A 6554-nucleotide genomic window follows, 5' to 3' on the forward strand; every position below is an offset into this window, starting at 1 on the left:
GTGAGGCAGGAGTGGAACTGCGGGTTTAAGCTTGGAATTTCACCTTCTTGCCAAGCATACCTGTTTGTTTCTAACGTGGCTCTAGTTGACATTCTATCCCGTACCAAGATATCTTTTGAGGTAAGTCAAATTTTCTTTTAGTTAATAAGACTGCCTTTTCAAGAGTACCGGGAAAATTTACGTAAATTTTCATGTAAATGGAAAGTTTGTACATGTATGTAGCTTGCAAGATTTTGGGAGGATAGATTAGAGATTGTGTTGATCCTGTGAATGCCTGAAAAAGATTTAGAGCAGAGTTAAAACTTTTGTTCTCTTGAGACAGTTGCTTGTGAAAATACAACACGTGAATCTGATGCCACATGATTTGTGAAAATTTGAATAATGTCCGAAGTCCTTAAATTGTTAATGTTGATATAATGTTAATATTTTGAAAGCTGTTCTAAATGTTAAATTATAATACAACCTCACTTATTTGGAATGTACAGGTGGAAAGCCAATCTGGCTTGGTAGAAGCCTGAAAATGGAATATATGTGACTTTGTGTGATATTTATTTAAAATTTGAGTACACACAATAATAGCTAAGTCTTTTTTTAAAATCTTGCTGAGATGGCTTTAGTGAATAAATATGATTGTCTAGGAACTAGTGACATTCATGTGGATGCAGTCTGTGTGGATGAAGTATGAAGCACAATACGATGTGCTCAGTAGGCTCTTAATAAACATTAATTGTAAGGTTAAGTATACTTACTGCAGCAAGCCCATCTTCAAAGATAGTACTTAGAGCAGATTTTACCTCGAATGGCATACCAAGGGTGGGGCAGTAAGTATGGTAGATCTTGGGTATGCACAATAATAATTCTCATTATCTGTAGAGAAGTTAAACTACAATAAACCCACTAAAAGTCTGTTTATTTCCAGTAATTTTTGTGTACCAATAATTCTAAACCATGTCAATACTAAAATAGTCTTCCATGAAAAATCTCTTATGGATCTAGATTTTAAACAATTTCTGTAGTTTCTGTTAAGTTTTAGTATACAAGTTTAAACTTCAAATCAGCACATTTTAATTATTTTTTAATAAACAGTATATTCTACATGGAAATTAGAGAACTCCGACTCATAATTGTTCTTCAATAAACGAAGATTCAGCTATTGTATATATTTCCAAGTAAACTCATAAAAGTTCAGGGTAGTTCAAGACCTAAGGCACAATTCATGTTTGCAACCCTGCTGGTCCATATTCTTACATTTAAACAGTAGATTCTTTGTAAACAATGGTAGCACAGTGATCGTAAGAATGAAGAAACCGAGCTTGATTACTTCAACAGCGTTCTATGCGACCATTTAAGAGTTTTTGTTTATAAAATTTAAGAGTGAAACATAGTGCAAACTTTGAGGTATACTATTTTTGTTTCATGAAATTATCCTCTTGAATAATTTTTTTTAAACAGGGCCTCACCGTGTTGCACAGGCTGGAGGGCAGTGGCACGATCACAGCTGACTATAGCCTCCACCTCCCCGGTTCAAGCAATTCTCCTGCCTCAGCCTCCCAAGTAGCTGGGACTACAGATGCCCACCACCACGCCTAGGTAATTTTTGTATTTTTTTCAGTAGAGACAGGGTTTCATCATGTTTGCCAGGCTGGTCTCCAACTCCTGACTTAAAGTGATCCACCCACCTCAGCCTCCCAAAGTGCTGTGATTACAGACATGAGCCACTGCACCTGGCCCCCTCTTGAATAATTGATTCAAATAATAACTTTGAATTTTTTTCTTTTTTCATTGTTAATAGTTGCTTCAAAACTAAAAAAGAAATCAAGAAAATAAGAGGTGTAATGTTTTTTAGTACTACAAACAAACCAGTATGTAGGCATATGTTTTTCATTTTTTGAAAACATTAATTTCATTACAATTTCCTCTTTAGTACTGTAATACATATTTTATTTTCTATTGGTATATAAGTGGAGTTGAACAAAAACAATAAAAAACAATCTCCTTTTTTTTATTACATGATTATTACTGAAAAATAATTTTATTACATAGAGGAAAAGGAAATAATAAATGATCCCACTGGCTGGGTACAGTGGCTCACACCTGTAATCCTAGCACTTTGGGAGGCACAGGCGGGTAGATCACTTGAGTTCAGGAGTTCAAGACCAGCCTGGGCAACATGGTGAAACCCCTTCTCCACCAAAATATTTTCAAAATTAGCCAGGTGTGATGGCGTGCAACTGTGGTCCCAGCTACTTGGGAGGCCGAGGTGGGAGGATGGCTTGAGCTTGGAAGGTTGCAGTAAGCCAAGATTGCACCACCGCACTCCAGCCTGGGTGACAGAGTTATACCCTGTCTAAAAAAAATTTTTTAATCCCTCTGGATGTCAGATATTCTAAGTATATTAATGGGCCCAAACGATCACCAAGTGAATGGTATTCAGTTTTTAAGTGAATTCAGTTATGTGTTTAATATTTGGAATTGTGTATGTATTCTGTGAAAAACCATTCCTTTGGCTACACGACTGTGCCACAATGGAATATCAGCAAGTGCATATATGTGTATTGAAAACTCAAAAATGATCCACTATTCCAGTTGTAGTATAATTAGGCTATTTTAAAACCTAGCAAGTACAAGCCAGGTGCAGTGGCTCACACCTGTAATCTTAGCTCTTGGGAGGCTGAGGTGGGCAGATCACTTGAGTTCAGGAGTTTCAGACCAGCCTGGCCAACATGATAAAAGCCTGTCTCTATTAAAAATACAAAAATTAGCTGGGCGTGGTGGCGTATGCTGGTAGTCCCACCTACTCAGGAGGCTGAGGCAGGAGAATTGCTTGAACCCAGGAGGCAGAGGTTGCAGTAAGCTGAGATTATGCCACTGCACTCCTGCCTGGGTGACAGAGCAAGACTCTGTCTCTAAATAAATAAACAAACCTAGCAAGTATCCATGTGTTTATTTTTAGAATTCTAGTCATTGCTCATATTTACAGAATGCTTACCATATGGCAGACACTAGTCCATGTGCTTTACATGTATTTATTTTTTTCATAGCAGTCCCATTGGGAAATTATAGTTATTCCCAATCTCATTTTACAGATGAAGAAACTGAAACACAGAGGGATGAAGTAGCCTGCTTAAGATCACACAGTTAGTAAAATTCAAACTTGGGCAGTCTGATTCAGAGACTTTAAATTCAACACTGGTGCCTCGCTGCCTCACATAGGTACACTAAGTTGTACCTAAATAAGTCTGAGGAATCATTAAGTCATAGGAAACACATTCTGGATTCCAGGGTTCCAGCTCCAGTTTATTCTGTAACCTTAAGTAAGGCAAATAAATGAAAGTCTCTGATTTAGAGAGAATTGTACATCTAGAAGTTCTCTAAGGTTTTTTTCTAACTCTACATTTTTATGATTCTATGATTATTTTTACATAAAGGAGAAAATTTGACTTTTTACTTTGTAACAGACTAAAAGTGAATCAGAAAAATTAAAAACCAGCATCAAATTTGAAGGTAGATAAATTTTTGATGTTTTGTGTTGCAAAAATATGATTCTTAAAGATTTTATGTGTGACTACAGAAAGCCCATACACTTCTGAAGAATTGATTATTGCATTCTAACTATTGACTTGAATAAAAATTTGTATTATTAATATATGCCAGTTTGATGTGATTAAGGTGATCTGAGCTATTGCCTTGATCTTAGTGCCATATAAAGTAAGAGCTCTTTGGGAAAATTAACTTTCTAAGTAGAAGATCGATCATATACTACTTTTTTCCCTCTTCTTTCCTACGAAGAATACAACCTTATTAAAATGGCAAGCCATATTAGGCTTCCATCTGTGATAATACGTGTAACATTTTTTTCTTGGGGGGAACACAAAATGTAAAAAGTAGCTTTCATGATAAAAGAAATATAATTCCTTGTCCTTCTTCCAAAATCCCTGTTTGCATGGTATGAAATGGCTTTTTACTCCTTACCACCGTCTAATCTTTTTATAAAATTTGATTTCCCTCTTAACCCAACTCCTAGCATTTTATTTGGAAATAATAACAATAGTTTTCCTGGGACTTAAAAAGTTGTTAAAGGGGGAAAAATTAAACGTCTCAACAAAGTGAAACTTCTGCCTCTTACTATAAAGTCCTACAAGGTATCGCTAAGTAAAAGAAAAACATTCATATGAAATTTGCATATATATTCTCCTTCCCTTCGTGTATTATTAAAATTGTTACATAAAGATTCTGGTTTTGCTTATTTCTTTAAAGTGGCCACAAATTCTACTAAAGCGGAAGAAATAGTGGTAAACCATAAAAGAGAACCAGTTTCCTTTATACTCTGCAATTTAGAGGAAAATTTTTCATCCAAGGACAGATCAGGTAAGTATCCATTCTTTTTAATGTTTTGGGGCTATACATCTAGCCATATTTGTTAATTATAATCCTAGATCCTTGGTTTGATTCAACTAAGGGACAATATAGGTGGTCTCTGCAATATGGAAAATTCTGTAATTTTTAATTTTGCGGGTTTCAATTCTGTTTTGACTGTTTAGAACTACGTTCAATTATATGTTAACTATTTAGAAAAACAGAAACAACAAAGTGCTGTTGCTGGTTAAGTCTAAGTTTGGTCTTTGCGATTTAAAAATAACATGAATAGACAAAGTTTTAGGCTGAGCACAGTGGCTCACACCTGTAATCCCAACACTTTGGGAAGCTGAGGTGAGAGGATCACTTGAGCCTAGGTGTTCCAGACCAGCCTGGGCAACAGAGTGAGACCCTGTCTCTACCAAAGAAAAAAATTTTTTTTTTTTTTTAATTAGGCAGGCGGCTCAGGTGGGAGGATAGCGTGAGCCCAGGAGTTTAAGGCTGTAGGGAACTATGATCAAACCATTGCACCACAGTCTGGGTGACAGACTGAGACCCCATCTCTTAAAAAAAATTAGTCTTGGAGAACAGGAGTCTGGAGAAAAGTCCAAGTTGTTGAGCTTAGAAAAATGAAGGCTCAGGGGTGACAATAATGCTTTTCCAGTAGATGAGATGCTGTCATGCCATACTGAGGATGGTGCCTGTTCTTTTCCAATCCCTACAAGGGAAAAACAGCAGGAAAACTTAGATTAGAAAAGTCAAAGATTTTGAAATTAAAAATATTTGAGGTTGTAATTATCTATGTTGGAAATTGTAGAATCCTCTTTCTAGAAGATTTTCCAAGTAGTGAACATCTGCCGAGAAAAGCTTATCTACCGCTTACACACCCATCGTTAGGTCTTCTAACCTTTTAATGCTAAGGTTTACTTTGAAAAGCAGATGGTTATTTATATCTAAGGTTAACGTGATATATTTCTAATGATAGAATAGGTAAACTTATAGAACTTTGAGACTGCTGTGGAGAATTATGGACTCTTAATGTATCATTTCTACCAAGACTAGAGAGAAGGATGGGAGGACAGATTTAAAGAACAGTACGTTCAAGTAGGATTGTTAAGAATAGTTCCCTGAAATGTGGGATAGGGCAGAGATTTCAAACAATGAGAAATAGACGACAGCCTGATCATCTGAAAATGCCATGTGGGAGCAAGGAAAGGGTTGTTTTTTCTACTGAGTCGGAGAAAGTAAGGGAAGTAAGTAGTTATGTTGGAAAAGGCACCTTGTAATCTAAAAGAGAGCCAGATTTTTATTAGAGTGAGCTGCACAGAAGTGAAAAATAAATTTAGGATAGAAGGAATTTTTCCTCCTCAGGGAAAATGTGGCACATATGCACCATAGAATACTATGCAGCTATAAAAAACGATGAGTTTGTGTCCTTTGTAAGGACATGGATGAACCTGGAAACCATCATTCTCAGCAAACTGACACAAGAACAGAAAATCAAACACCACATGGTCTCACTCATAGGTGGGTGTTGAACAATGAAAACACATGGACACAGGGAGGGGAGCATCACACACTGGGGTCTGTGGGGGGTGGGAAATAGAGGAAGGACAGCGGGGGCTGGGGAGTTGGGGGGAGATGGCATGGGGAGAAATGCCAGATACAGGTGATGGGGTGGAAGGCAGCAAATCACACTGCCATGTGTGTACCTATGCAACAATCTTGCATGTTCTTCACATGTACCCCAAAACCTAAAATTCAATTAAAAAGAGTTTGTCCTCAAAGAAATAGACTTTCTGGTAGATAAGGTCGATGAATGGGGCAAAGGGGAATGACTGAGATGTTGAAGAATTGGTGTAGAGTGAGTGTGGTGGGAGGGTTTCAGAGTGAAGATGGGAGGGTCAGAGGTAACAGGAAAAAGGGGCTTGTGCCTATGGAGTGAGCAAATAAAATGGAAATAAAAGAAGCATTTGAGTAGCAGAAAAAAACAGACACAAGTCAAGGAAAAATTAGGAACATTAAGATAATATTTCTTTGTAAGCAAGGAGATGTTATGGATGACCAGTTATGTATACCGAGGAAAACAGAGACAAGAGACAAGAGGGAGACGGAGAGAGGGAGAGAGGGAGAGAGGGAGAGAGGGAGAGAGGGAGAGAGGGGGAGAGAGGGGGAGAGAGGGGGAGAGAGGGGGAGAG

General features: G+C 37.4%; 1 protein-coding gene across 2 annotated transcripts in view; it reads left to right on the forward strand.

Annotated features, from left to right (window-relative positions):
* NRG4 (neuregulin 4) overlaps positions 1–6554 on the forward strand; it is a 95693-nt gene continuing 89139 nt past the window's right edge. For both annotated transcript variants that reach the window (XR_004265215.1, XM_032267314.1), the window contains exons 1-2: positions 1–120; positions 4258–4368. The gene's annotated coding sequence lies outside the window, so the exon portion shown is untranslated. The remainder of the gene's footprint in view (positions 121–4257; positions 4369–6554) is intronic.

Source organism: Sapajus apella, unplaced genomic scaffold, assembly GCF_009761245.1.
Source record: "Sapajus apella isolate SASKATOON/1434 unplaced genomic scaffold, GSC_monkey_1.0 scaffold168, whole genome shotgun sequence".
Classification (NCBI taxonomy): domain Eukaryota; kingdom Metazoa; phylum Chordata; class Mammalia; order Primates; family Cebidae; genus Sapajus; species Sapajus apella.